This window comes from Coregonus lavaretus, assembly GCF_964263955.1.
Source record: "Coregonus lavaretus genome assembly, chromosome: 27".
Classification (NCBI taxonomy): Eukaryota; Metazoa; Chordata; class Actinopteri; order Salmoniformes; family Salmonidae; genus Coregonus; species Coregonus lavaretus.
In genome coordinates, this window is record NC_140014.1 from 43441198 (window position 1) to 43456847 (window position 15650).

Genomic DNA, 15650 nt, shown 5'->3' on the forward strand with positions numbered 1-15650 from the left:
CACACACTTACCCAATGAGACATGCCACCAGAGGTCTCTTCACAGTCCCCAAGTACAGAACAGACTATGGGATGCGCACAGTACTACATAGAGCCATGACTACATGGAACTCTATTCCACATCAAGTAACTGATGCAAGTAGTAAAATTAGATTTAAAAAACAGATTAAAAAAAACACCTTATGGAACAGTGGGGACTGTGAAGCAACACAAACATAGGCACAGACACATGCATACACACACACACGATAACATACGCACTATACACACACGTACACATGGATTTTGTACTGTAGATATGTGGTAGTGGTGGAGTAGGGGCCTAAGGGCACACAGTGTGTGTTGTGAAATCTGTGAATGTATTGTAATGTTTTTAAAAATTGTATGAACTGCCTTAATTTTGCTGGACCCCAGGAAGAGTAGCTGCTGCCTTGGCAGGAACTAATGGGATCCATAATAAATACAAATACAAATACACACGTCATGACTCTCCTGGCAGAGGATCCAAGGCCTCAGATCAGCTTTTCAATGGCTGACGATCACCAGACCCCCTCTTACTCACAGGAGAGGAAAAGGGGGGCTGGGCCGGTTTTGACACCTTAACACTCTTGTCATAAATTAGGCACAAGGGGAATCTCCCTCTTGCTCTTTAGTATTGGTAAAGGAATGTGCTTTGTCCCCCAGAATACTTTTGCCGCCAAAACTATAAACATCCAAAAAGTAAACACTGGAACAATATTTCTAACATCCGAATGTTTGGAATGGTCAGTGGGGATCTAAAGAATAATTAGATCTAAAGAATAATTAAGTCATATTGTTTATTATTTTGTGATGTCATTAAAATGTTGTACCGAAAATACTGTAATTTTGGAAAGTACACACACTATCTGTCAAGTTTACGTCCAGTATGTTGTGTATATAATATGGAGAATTATGAGAGTATTTTTGTTAAGATAGGAATGTGATTTTAGTTTCCTAACGAGATCAGAGGTTTTCATATAAGCTATAAGCACAGTGACTAGACACGCCCCCGAGTGAGCTCAGAGATCGTGTCAGCAAGTAGGAACGCCCCTTTTACCAGAGTGCATAAAAAGCCTTGGTAACGAAATGTACATTAGACCAGAAAGTGGTGTGGAGCTGTGGCTACACGGCTTAAAAATGGTTAGACCAGAAAGACCATAAAGCGTGGAGACGGTAGTCCACACGTTTGAAACGGTTAGGACTTTGAATCCCAACACGAGGTGAAGATGATAAACCCACTAGACCAGAACGTTGCCAGCTGGGCGTGTAAAGCGTTCTAGAACTTTGACTAAAGACACGAGGTGGGAAGGAGAAAATCCCATCTCAGACCATCACTGGTGCATCTGAGCATCTGTTCTATTTGAACACTCCACTCCAAGCCAGGACAACTAAGAAGAAGGACATTGTGACCTCTGGTGGACAAGCAGAGCCTTACACCGAAACGGGACACTAAAACCTTCCCATAGAAGGTTTGAATAGTTTCAACGGAGAGACGACAAACGAAGACATCTACGCGTAAAAACATTCTTGACTTCTTACCCAAACGGGCGGTGGTTCGTGAGCAAAAGTATTATGATTACTTTGAGGGTAGCTTTGAAATGTCTCAACAATAAGTTTGACTCTCTCTTTATCTACCCCTCCCTCTTTTGATAACCAAGCAATCATGCTGTTGTTAGTCCGCTAGGGACTTTTTCCTCATGTATTAAATATATATTCTGTGTTATTATTTAGTTAGCTAGTGGATAAATAATTAAGCCAATTTGTGTAGTGCTGAATCATAAGGAAAGCTGGGGTTCTTGCGTATCCAAGAAGTCTACGACCGTTCAGAATGAGACTGATAAGAGGTAATGACTGATAACGTTGACTGTTTTATACATAGTGATGGTAAAGAATTCAGGAGATGATAACTCTATAAACAACTTATTCCGTGGTGCCCCAAATCCTAATGAGTTAATTGTTACATGATTAATTTAATAAGAGTAACAATTAAACATAGTTAGTTGATTCAATAAATAACAGTCAACATATTAATGAAAGTCACATCACAACACACAATACCCCATAATGACAAAGCAAAAACTGGTTTTTAGAAATGTTTGCAATTTTATAGAAATATCAAATTTGCATAAATATTCAGACCCTTTACTCAGTACTTTGTTGAAGCACCTTTGGCAGCGATTACAGCCTCAACTCTTCTTGGGTATGACACTACAAGCTTGGCACACCTGTCTTTGGGGAGTTTCTCCCATTCTTCTCTGTAGATCCTCTCAAGCTCTGTCAGGTTGGATGGGGAGCGTCGCTGCACAGCTATTTTCAGGTCTCTCCAGAGATGTTAGATCAGGTTCAAGTCCGGGCTCTGGCTGGGCCACTCAAGGACATTCAGAGACTTGTCCTGAAGCCACTCCTGTGTTGTCTTGGCTGTGTGCTTAGGGTTGTTGTCCTGTTGGAAGGTGAACCTTCACCCCATTCTGAGGTCCTGAGCGCTCTGGAGCAGGTGTTCATCAAGGATCTCTCTGTACTTTGCTCCGTTTATCTTTTCCTTGATCCTGGCTAGTCTCCCAGTCCCTGCCGCTGAAATACATCCCCACAACATGATGTTGCCACCACCATGCTTCACCATAGGGATGGTGCCAGGTTTCCTCCAGACGTGACGCTTGGCATTCAAAGAGTTCAATCTTGGTTCCATCAGACCAGAGAATCTTGTTTCTCATGGTCTGAGAGTCCTTTAGGTGCCTTTTGGCAAACTCCAAGCGGGCTGTCATGTGCCTTTTACTGAGGAGTGGCTTCCGTATGGCCACTCAACCATAAAGGCCTGATTGGTGGAGTGCTGCAGAGATGGTTGTCCTTCTGGAAGGTTCTCCCATATCCACAGAGGAACTCTGGAGCTCTGTCAGAGTGACCATTGGGTTCTTGGTCACCTCCCTGACCAAGGCCTTTCTCCCCCGATTGCTCAGTTTGGCCGTGCGGCCAGTTCTAGGAAGAGTCTTGTTGGTTCCAAACTTCTTCCATTTAAGAATCCTTCTACCCCCCCTGAATGATGGAGGGGACTGTGTTCTTGGGGACCTTCAATGATGCAGAAATGTTTTGGTACCCTTCCCCAGATCTGTGCCTTGACACAATCCTGTCTCGGAGCTCTACGGAAAATTCCTTCGACCTCATGGCTTGGTTTTTGCTCTTACATGCACTGTCAGCTGTGGGACCTCATATAGACAGGTGTGTGCCTTTCCAAATCATGTCTAATCAATTGAATTTACCACAGGTGGACAACAATCAAGTTGTCGAAACATATCAGGGATGATCAATGGAAACAGGATGCAGCTGAACTCAATTTCGAGCCTCATAGCAAAGGGTCTGAATACTTATGTAAATAAGGTATTTCTGTTTTTATTTGTTATAGATTTTCTTTAAAGAAATTCTAAAACTGTTTTCGCTTTGTCATTATGGGGTATTGTGTGTAGATTGATGTGAATTTGTATTTATTTAATCCATTTTAGAATAAGGCTGTAACGTAACAAAATGTGGAAAAAGTCAAGGGGTCTGAATACTTTCGGAATGCACTGTATTTAAGTCCTTCAAACATGTTAACCCTCGCAAGGCTGCCGGCCCAGATAGCATCTCAAGCCGTGCCCTCAGAGCATGTGCAGACCAGCTGGCCGTTGTGTTCTCTGACATTCAAGATGTCCACTTGCTTCAAGATGTCCACTATCTTCCCTGTGCCCAAGAAAGGGAAAGTGTTTCAACCCTCTCCAATTCGTCTACCGCCCTGACAGATCCACGGACGACGCAATCACCATTGCACTGCACACTGTCCTCACCCACCTGGCCGAAAGGAATGCATATGCGATCCATATCCATCGACTACAGCTCGGCCTTCAATACCATAGTGCCCTACAAGCTAATTTCAAAGCTCACAGCTCTGGGTCTGAACTCCTCCCTATGCAAATGGGTCCTGGACTTCCAGATGGGCCACCCCCAGGTGCTAAAGGTAGGCAACATTACCTCCTCGACACTGATCCTCAACACTGGGGGCCCCACAAGGGTGCGTCCTCAGTCCTCTCCTCTATTCTCTGTATACCCACGACTGCGTCACACAGTTTCAATTCCATCATCAAGTTTGCTGACGTTACGAAAGTAGTGGTCCACTGTAGCTCAATTGGTAGAGCATGGCACTTGTAACGCCAGGGTAGTGGGTTCGATCCCCAGGACCACCCATACGTAAAAATGTATGCGCACATGACTGTAAGTCGCTTTGGATAAAAGCGTCTGCTAAATGGCATATTATAATATTATTATTATAGCAGGCCTGATCACTAACAACGACGAGACAGGTAGGCACTCTGACAGCGGTGGTGCCAGGTAAACATCTTCTCCCTCAACGTTAGCAAAACAAAGGAGCTGATTGGAGGAGCCAGGCTGCACACGCCCCCATCCTCATCAACACCGTGGAGACGGTCAATAACTTCTAATTCCTCTGCGTACACATCTCAGAGAAGCTGAAATGGTCTAACCACACGGACACCACAGCGACTCTTCAACCTCAGGAGGCTGAAGAAATTCAGCCTGTCCCCGAGGGCCCACAGTGTTCTACAGGAGCACCATCGAGAGCATACTGTCAGGCTGCATCATGGGACGGCAGCTCCACCGCCGCGGCCCGCAAGGCTCTTCAGAGGGTGATACGTGCAGCACACTGCCTGCCCTGCAGGACAACTACAACACCAGGTGTCGCAGGAAGGCCAAGAAGATCGTCAGGGACCTCAGCCACCCCAGCCACGCCCTGTTCTCCCCGCTTCCATCACTCAGACGCGGGCAGTACAGGAGCATCATGGGAAAAACTGTCAGACTGGCCAATAGTTTCTACCCCCAGACCATCAGGCTGCTGAATAGCCACCACTAGTCAGCTACCCCTATGGACATTCCTGACATTTACATAATTTAGCAGACTCTCTTATCCAGAGCGACTTACAAATTGGTGCATTCAACTTATGATAGCCAGTGGGACAACCACTTTTTTATTTTTTAAATGGGGTGGTGGGGGAGGGGGGGGTAGAAGGATTCATTTATACTATTCCAGATATTCCTTAAAGAGGTAGGGTTTCAAGTGTCTCCGGAAGGTGGTCAGTGACTCCGCTGTCCTGGCGTCATGGGGGAGCTTGTTCCACCATTGGGGTGCCAGAGCAGCGAATAGCTTTGACTGTGCTTCCGTAGAGGTAGGGGAGCTAGCAGGCCAGAGGTGGATGAACGTAGTGCCCTCGTTTGGGTGTAGGGACTGATCAGAGCCTGAAGGTAAGGAGGTGCCGTTCCCCTCACAGCTCCGTAAGGCAAGCACCATGGTCTTGTAGTAGATGCGAGCCTCAACTGGAAGCCAGTGGAGAGTGCGGAGGAGCGGGGTGACATGAGAGAACTTGGGAAGGTTGAACACCAGACAGACTGCAGCGTTCTGGATAAGTTGTAGGGGTTTAATGGCACAGGCAGGGAACCCAGCCAACAGCGAGTTGCAGTAATCCAGACGGGAGATGACAAGTGCCTGGATTAGGACCTGTGCCGCTTTCTGTGTAAGGTAGGGTCGTACTCTGCGAATGTTGTAGCGCATGAACCTGCAGGATCGGGTCACCGCCTTGATGTTAGCGGAGAACGACAGGGTGTTGTCCAGGGTCACGCCAAGGTTATTTGCACTCTGGGAGGAGGACACAATGGAGTTGTCAACCGTGATGGCGAGATCATGGCGCAGGCAGTCCTTCCCCGGGAGGAAGAGCAGCTCTGTCTTGCCGAGGTTCAGCTTGAGGTGGTGATCCGACATCCACACTGATACAGTGGGGAGAACAAGTATTTGATACACTGACGATTTTGCAGGTTTTCCTACTTAGAAAGCATGTAGAGGTCTGTAATTTTGATCATAGGTGCACTTCAACTGTGAGAGACGGTATCTAAAACAAAAATCCAGAAAATCACATTGTATGATTTTTAAGTAATTAATTTGCATTTTATTGCATGACGTAAGTATTTGATACATCAGAAAAGCAGAACTTGATATTTGGTACAGAAACCTTTGTTTGCGATTACAGAGATCATACATTTCCTGTAGGTCTTGACCAGGTTTGCACACACTGCAGCAGGGATTTTGGCCCACTCCTCCATACAGACCTTCTCCAGATCCTTCAGGTTTCGGGGCTGTCGCTGGGCAATACGGACTTTCAGCTCCCTCCAAAGATGTTCTATTGGGTTCAGGTCTGGAGACTGGCTAGGCCACTCCAGGACCTTGAGATCCTTCTTACGGAGCCACTTCTTAGTTGCCCTGGCTGTGTGTTTCAGGTCATTGTCATGCTGGAAGACCCAGCCACGACCCATCTTCAATGCTCTTACTGAGGGAAGGAGGTTGTTGGCCAAGATCTCGCGATACATGGCCCCATCCATCCTTCCCTAAATACGGTGCAGTCGTCCTGTCCCCTTTGCAGAAAAGCATCCCCAAAGAATGCTGCTTCCACCTCCATGCTTCACGGTTGGGATGGTGTTCTTGGGGTTGTACTCATCCTTCTTCTTCCTCCAAACACAGCGAGTGGAGTTTAGACCAAAAAGCTCTATTTTTGTCTCATCAGACCACATGAACTTCTCCCATTCCTCCTCTAGATCATCCAGATGGTCATTGGCAAACTTCAGACGAGCCTGGACATGCGCTGGCTTGAGCAGGGGGACCTTGCGTGCGCTGCAGGATTTTAATCCATGACGGCGTAGTGTGTTACTAATTGTTTTCTTTGAGACTGTGGTCCCAGCTCTCTTCAGGTCATTGACCAGGTCCTGCCGTGTAGTTCTGTGCTGATCCCTCACCTTCCTCATGATCATTGATGCCCCACGAGGTGAGATCTTGCATGGAGCCCCAGACCCAGGGTGATTGACCGTCATCTTGAATTTCTTCCATTTTCTAATAATTGCGCCAACAGTTGTTGCCTTCTCACCAAGCTGCTTGCCTATTGTCCTGTAGCCCATCCCAGCCTTGTGCAGGTCTACAATTTTATCCCTGATGGCCTTACACAGCTCTCTGGTCTTGGCCATTGTGGAGAGGTTGGAGTCTGTTTGATTGAGTGTATGGACAGGTGTCTTTTATACAGGTAACGAGTTCAAACAGGTGCAGTTAATACAGGTAATGAGTGGAGAACAGGAGGGCTTTGTCGTATATGATGAATGGTGGTCATTATTGCTGATGAACAAAAGGAGTCTGCTCATACTGAACGTTGATCATAAGGTTTATTCAGACCACAAGCTTCAGCATGAGTAACAGACTCGCGAGGTCTGGAGAACGGCTCCTCAGATTGCTATGGCCGTTCTAACTCTCCGCCGTTCTTCCCCCCTTTATATAGCCTTCCAAGAGTTGAATGGCTCCCTCTACTGTTCAATCCCCGTATCTTACAACCCACTTCCTGTCTGTCATATGTGGCGTCACGCTAAAACCTTCCTTCTTGATACCAAAAATCAACCTTCTTTCAGTTCCATTTAAACAACATTTAACACCATCATATTGTCAATACACTACATTCCCCCCTTTCGAGACAACCTAAACGTCTCGAAACCAAACAGAATAAGATTATAACAAGTAACAATTTATCTCATTGAGTATCTTTAACATTAAACCAAAACATTCTTCTCTAGAGCGTAAATTCCTTTCTATGCAATAACTGTTTATGAAGTGGGAATACATTACTATGGCATATGAAGAAATCTCTATGGAGTGTAAGAGCGAAAAACTGTCTGGCAGCCATCCATCCATATCAATCAAGACAGTAAAATTCTCTCACGGTCCCTCTGCCCCAGGCAACCACCGTCGGTACTCCAGATAACCTCATTAACCATGTAAATGCATTTGAAACTATGATGCAATTAAATACACATGTAAGCCCCTGCAAACAAAATCCTATCCATAAACATCCATTGTACGGCTGGTCAACCCATTGGACCGGACAATGAAACTCTCCCTTCCTAGCCTCTCTGTCCCTAAACATTCACCGAAATAAACAAAAACATCTAAGATCCTTACATGTAGTCAATAACATCAAACATCATTCTACCAAAATTAATACCTAAAAATATGACACAATTATGTATTACACATGTCTATATTTCATTGCAAACACTGGAATGTAGTCCACTACACTTCATCTCCCTGTAGTGTCCTCTTCCAATGGACTTGTTGATGATGGAATCAGCCACACCCTCCTTGTTTCATCTCCTCCAGTCATATTGTCCCTTCATATTGTCTTTGTTTGAGTATTCCAATCTCCACATGTTCTCCCAAATGCTTCTGGAATGACAAGAAAATAAACGACCAAACAGTATCTTTTGCAAAACAAACACTTTCAAATTAAACCTCAATTTCACCTAAGAATTTAAAAAATGATATATAAATGATGCATGAATCACATAAACCTATTCCCCCCTTTGATTCATAAATCATACCAACATCACCCCAATATTGAAAAAAATTTTTTTTTTTGAAAAATCATCAAAATGATATTTATCCATCAGTAGTCCATCCATCTTCCTCCAGATCCGGAACAGTCAACACCGGCATCGGAGTGTTGTCTCCAGGAATCACTCTCCAACCTATCTCAATATCATAACTTTCTCAAAGATCAGTAACAAATTACAAACATCACAGTGTTATCAAAGCTGAAACTAAAATCTGACCCATCACTGCCCCTACTGGCCTAATTGATCTTGCAACCAAATCTTCTCAGATCTCCCAAACACATCCCTTATAATGCATCTATAACCCCAGTGATCTTATCTGAACTATCTGGACTCAAAGTATAACTAATATTTATCAATATGATCTTCCCAAATGTTACACCATACCATGAATAAAGTCCCCCCTTCTCCCTGACCTATCCTTCAATGATAGGCTTGAAGCCTATGACATGTCCCTTTTCATCCTATTTTGAACTCTAATTTCAGATCGATCTGTGTTCGGTGCTACTCCTCTTTTAATAGTAAAAGCCTCATATGGAAGCTTCAACGTTGACATGTAACCAAATCCTGTCCATCCCTAATATAAGTATATATATATGCTTTATCACCCCCAAACCCCTAAATATCTCTAAAATTCCCCATAGTCACATTGTCAGTCAAAAGCTAATCGTTTAACCATCAAAGTCCTGCTTTTCTACTACCTGGTACATAAAAAGTTACATTATATTTGTCATCTCTAACCTTATGTTCATGCTAATCCAAAGTTATCATATAACATCCCAATCTGATATTCCCATAAACATACCCGTATATCCTATATTTTATAAAACAACTTTTAGCCCTCAATGTTTCACCTGAATACTTCAGGGTTCCGTTGTTACCTGATTTTCCTTTCCCATTTAACAATTCCCATAGGGTAATTCATTTAACCAAGAACAATTAAACCTAAGCTTAAATCACTGTTCTGACAACGACATTATTTTATCTGTCAATGACTGTTGCCAAAACCACAGCCATGACAAAGCATAAGACTGACCCATACCTGATAGAGGCTGCGCAACCGTCTAACATGTTTGGGATGGAATTCTCAACAGACATGGACCCTCAAGATTCCTCACTGATCTTACAGAATGAGTTAATCTATCTCTAATTTCCACAACAGAAGAACGAGCGGCACTGATCAGATACCTCTCCCCGTCTGTCATCAAAATCAAAGATCTCATCCTGACCTCCATGATGAATCTATATTCTCTCTACTACTATCTGTTCTCCTATTTTAACCCCATTCGTACTATCATTGACAGCACTCTCCATCCGTAACATAACCCATGAGTCTAAAATTCCCCATTTAATTTCAGAAAAGTTGTTGTCGATGTCATACTCCCTCTTTTGCTATTGCCATCGTATCACTAATCCCTTCCAAAGTTACCATTAAAGTAGTTGACTTAATTGCTGTATCAACCCTAATTACTTCTAGTGGAAAAGTTCCCATTATCCTCTGTGTCTTATCTACTGTTGGAGTGACTACTGTAATCTACTCCTCCTGAACTCCTTCGGTGACTGCGGAAGCTTCAACAGATTTCAAATCTTCCATTATAGGCATCACTTTACGAATTACATAGCCCTTTAACCCATAATTCTTAACCGGAACAACTTCTAATGCTTGCACTAGATAAGTACACATATATTCTCCCTAACCTTTCTCTATAACATTACGCAACATAAGTGAACAGTCACTCCTAACCTCGTCCAAACTATACCGTTGTACAAACTATCCCTCCTTCGACTAGGTGTAACAGCTTCTACTCCTGGTCCTGATAACAATACTTATTCTCCATAATTATCTCTCCATATGGGAGGAACGTCCCCATCCTAAACCCTAATAAGTATTATTCCCCCTAAAATTGGTGCTGTATTGATTCCCTTATAATCAAATGCAATATATTTATGACTTTAATAACTATCAATGTTGAAAGAGTTAAATTGCTTCTCCCTGTTGTTCTAATAAACTGAAGTGTTAATGTCCTTAGTTACTCCTAGTTTTCCCCCAGTTTTCCCCTAAGACTTTGAACTCTTTACTTGTACTTCCATCTATCCCCACTAGTGTCACTTTTTCCCCAAATCTCAGTCCTTTCTCTAATTCCTGACTTTCAAACTTGTGATTACACAAAATACACCTATAATTACCTTGATCTTCCTGCTGGAAACTGTAAATATAGATACTCAATCACCCTCAATCTTCTCTTATCATTCAGCAACACATACTTTCTCAATGCATCTGCTCCTAACCGATCTAAACTCCTACCCTATCTTCCCACTAAACTTTAAAATGTCCTTCCTCACTGTTCTCTCTCTGTCTTACTACTAACTTTGAAACTTAGCTTACTGTCTCAGAGTTCTTCCAACCCTAATCTACTCCTAACTTATTTTAATCTAATCTTTTCTCTCATAACATTTAAAACCTTTTCCCCTGATTTTCACAAAATCCCTTACCACCAAATTTGTAGAATATGTGATTGGGAAAGTTCCCCACCTGCTTCTGACTCATTACACACAGACTTGGCAAAACGACTAACCACCTTTTAGCCTAGCCTGAAATCCCTTAGTGTAAGAATGTAACCCAGAATAATAATCACCCCTTTTAACTTTTCAGACAGATTGTCTTAATAGACAGTCTAGTGTACATCTTATTGTACAATTCAATTCTCTTCCCAACACTGCAATAACAGTATCTTCTAATATTAGTATGTCTATTTTGATTAACTGTTTTACTACCTCAAATCCCTATCCTAATTCATTATCAATTAGTGAGATGTTTAACCTCTTTAGGCCTAAACCCAAATAAGTTTTTCCCCTATTCACTATCACTTCTAATGGCCGGTTGTTTCAACTGTTAGCTATTTTCTCTTCTCCTCTAATCGAGGCTCTCAGCAATGCACCCCCCTTCCGGATCTTCTAGACACTAACAGGTGCCATTATGTGTCTGTCCAGAAACTGGCTTTGGATATGAATCAACTGGTACCCCCTTGGCTGGTACAATTGCATTGGATATTGTTCAGTTAAAGCTGTAACAGTGATTGTTGATTTGGTTCACTCTGATTCTTCATAACCAAAACTTATCTTCTCCACCCGTTGTATGATTGAGTTTTCAGAGTTTCTTCTTCTCCAATTCTTGGGATCCTCTCAGCAGTTTCTCCTCTTCTGTATCTTCAACTGTGTTACTTCTAAACTATTTGCTTTATCCAGGCATGATAAGCATCGGTCTATATCTCTATTTCTTCTTTGCCAGTCATTGTAGGATAAAATCCTCGAACATAAAGCACCCTTCATCTCCAAATCTTCATCGCTTTCTTCATCAGAACTCGAATCTCTTGTCCCCTTCTTCGTTCAACTTTCATCAGAGATTAAATCTCGTGTATCCTTCTTCGTTTCCCTCTTGCCAACTTCCTTCTGATCACAGAGTCATATCCACCCATGACCTCTCTCAATCACTCTCATCTTCATCATCCTCATCTCCTTAAGTTCCCAGACATCCCGGTTTTCCTTCCTTCTGGAGTTTTGAATTCATCTTCATCGTCGTTTCTGCTTGTATTCGTCTTCATCTCTGATGCCATAATCACCATGCTAGATGATCACTGAAAGCTTCCTTCTCGTAAGGTGGGTGTCTTTTTGCTGAATCCGTATGTGAGAAAGGTGTACTAACATCTGCCATTAGTCTTTCTAACACTACTCTCTAACCCTACTTTGATTAAAAAAGGACTATTTTAATCAATTTTCCCCTATATCAAGCCTTTTATATTCCTTTATTGTGAACTATCTTATTTTAGACTGTATAGCCTAAGGCTTCCCCCCTTAAATTATTAATATAACCCTAACAACCCCCAAAAAATCAAATAAAATCAAATATGAATATTAAAAAATTCAATTAAATGCCTTATTCAAAAACCCTTTAATTAAAAATAAAAACCAATTAAAAACTCAATTAAAAATTATGAATAATTTAAAACCAATTTTTTATTCCTATATCACCAATTTATCAATTAGTGTTGGCTATCTAACCACAACCCATCAACTGCAAGTAAATGCAAGTTAGTCATCTTCAGACTAAAATACCCATAAACAAAGCCTTCTAACCTTACCACCCTTCAATACTCCAATTCCCATAACCCCTTGCTCGATCAGCTCTAATTATCTTAAATTTACAGAAGAATGTCAGTCTTCGATTCCCAACACATCTGTAATCAAACCCCAGTGATACACAGAGCTCCCAAAATGCCATTTTTAATGAAATAGTATTTGCCAAGCCTATGTAAAATCGTCATAACATCACATATTTTGTTAGGATGATTTTGTGTACTAGCCTGATCTGATCCTCTCGTCTGCCTCGTCACACCTTGTCACGTGACGCACACGTCAGCCCCTTCTCTCTCTCTCCTCTCGTTCCATGTTCCTCTCATATTTCAAAAAACATAGAAACACACAAGATTTCAGCAGTTAATGCAATCACTGAGTATTTCCAACCATTCAATATTCGTTCGTTCTACATTATTCCCTCTAAGACTAAACTCAGAACTAAATAGATCGCTCAAAAACATTTTTATTTTAATCCGTCTTTAATTTAATTCACTTTATTATACTTCGCCAACATATATTTAATGTATAAATTCAATAGGTCACAAAACAAGTTTCATCTTTAACCAACCACCGTTTAAACTAGAATATTCCTGTTAAAATTTCTCCTCTGTCGGTCTATTTCCCCGTCTCCCTGCAGCCCCCAGATGGGACCTATGACCCTAACCAACCATTTTGTTTTGTAGGCTGAGCACCACCGCATGTCATAGTTTTAGTGCCGTAAACCAAAACGTGTCCTAATCTCGTGTCATAAACTCCCCCTTTCTGTAGTGTAGTGTCGCAAAATCATGCACATGCGCACATCCATTCAAAAAACACGTTTTCACCGTGGAAGATTTTAGATCTCTCCCCAAACAGACAGAATAACCGTCCAACTGTAACTCTCGTTTTCCCCTCCTAGTCAAACAACATTTAACAGCGCTCACAAAACATACAACCTGACTTACAGACAGTGACAAGTTTAAGAGACTTTAATCCATCGCAATGGAATCTCTAAGGATATCCGTTAGCATGTAGCACGCAACACAATTAGCATGTAGCATTAGCATTTAGCTTAGCCTAAGGTACACTGCGACACAAAACACAATTAGCATGTAGCATTAGCATCCACCTCAGCCACCATGTAGAATGTAGCATGATTCACACTTTAGCCTTACAAAAATTAGCCTTGGCAACGATGTACCACGTGGCCTGAAACAATCAAGCATTAGCCCTAGCCTCCAGCCAACTGCGGCCTACTAGCTATACAAATGAACACCCCGCACCGTGGCCAAATCATCATCATCGCAATTATCTCCGTCTAACTTTTTGTTGCCGTAAGTTCTGGATAATCATAGAGAGGTTACCCCATGCATTATAGTTCGTCAACCATACGATGAGTATATAACATGCATATAATTCGTCCAGCTTAATAATTCCCAGAATCAACCTTACACCACCTAACGCGTTGCAAGGATTTTATGGCCCATTCCTAAAGAATCGCCTCGGTCCGAGGTCTTTTCCGTATTCACGGTGCCCTAACTATGCAGACGTCTTCCAACATTTATTCTCCACCAATCCATTGTCCTAAACATGCTATTATTCCCCGTTTACCCATCAACCAAATTTAGAAATTTTCAGACTCCTAGTCAACAGCCACAACGCCACCCGAAACACGGTCGTAATGGTACACTCCTCCAATGTACACAAGCAGTAACAAAACTAACAACTTAGCTGTGTCTGGTCGAGTCATGACTCCAAACCGAAGTCAGCTTGAGTTAGCTTGGCGACTCCAAATGCAGCAAAGAAGGACTGCATAACCATCTCCTGGCAAGCTCGCCATTATGTCGTATATGATGAATGGTGGTCATTATTGCTGATGAACAAAAGGAGTCTGCTCATACTAAACGTTGATCATAGGGTTTATTCAGACCACAAGCTTCAGCATGAGTAACAGACTCGCGAGGTCTGGAGAACGGCTCCTCAGATTGCTATGGCCGTTCTAACTCTCCGCCGTTCTTCCCCCCTTTATATAGCCTTCCAAGAGTTGAATGGCTCCCTCTACTGTTCAATCCCCGTATCTTACAACCCACTTCCTGTCTGTCATATGTGGCGTCACGCTAAAACCTTCCTTCTTGATACCAAAAATCAACCTTCTTTCAGTTCCATTTAAACAACATTTAACACCATCATATTGTCAATACACTACAGCTTCTTAAAGAAAAACTAACAGGTCTGTGAGAGCCGGAATTCGTACTGGTTGGTAGGTGATCAAATACTTATGTCACGCAATAAAATGCAAATTAATTACTTAAAAATCATACAATGTGATTTTCTGGATTTTTGTTTTAGATTCCGTCTCTCACAGTTGAAAGTGTACCTATGATAACAATTACAGACCTCTACATGCTTTGTAAGTAGGAAAACCTGCAAAATTGGCAGTGTATCATATACTTGTTCTCCCCACTGTATGTCTGCCAGACATGCAGAGATGCGATTCGCCACCTGGTTATCAGAAGGGGGAAAGGAGGAAATTAATTGTGTGTCGTCTATGTAGCAACGATAGGAGAGGCCATGTGAGGATATGACAGAGCCAAGTGACTTGGTGTATAGAGAGAATAGGAGAGGGCCTAGAACTGAGCCCTGGGGGACACCAGTGGTGAGAGCACGTGGTGCGGAGACAGATTCTCCCCACGCCACCTGGTAGGAGCGACCTGTCAGGTAGGACGCAATCCAAGAGTGAGCAGCGCCGGAGATGCCCAACTCGGAGAGGGTGGAGAGGAGGATCTGATGGTTCACAGTATCAAACTCCCCCTAGGGACATTGCACCCCCAACAGACTTTACTCTGCCCCCACCCCAATGGACATTCATTCATTCATTCATTCATCCATCACTGACACAGTTATTATCATGTATATAGTGCTATTTCTATTGTTTTATGACCATTGTCATTATTTTATTTCACTAGTCCTGCATGTTGACTCCCGAGTGGCGCAGTGGTCTAAGGCGCTGCATCGCAGTGCTAGCTGTGCCACTAGAGATCCTGGTTCGAATCCAAGCTC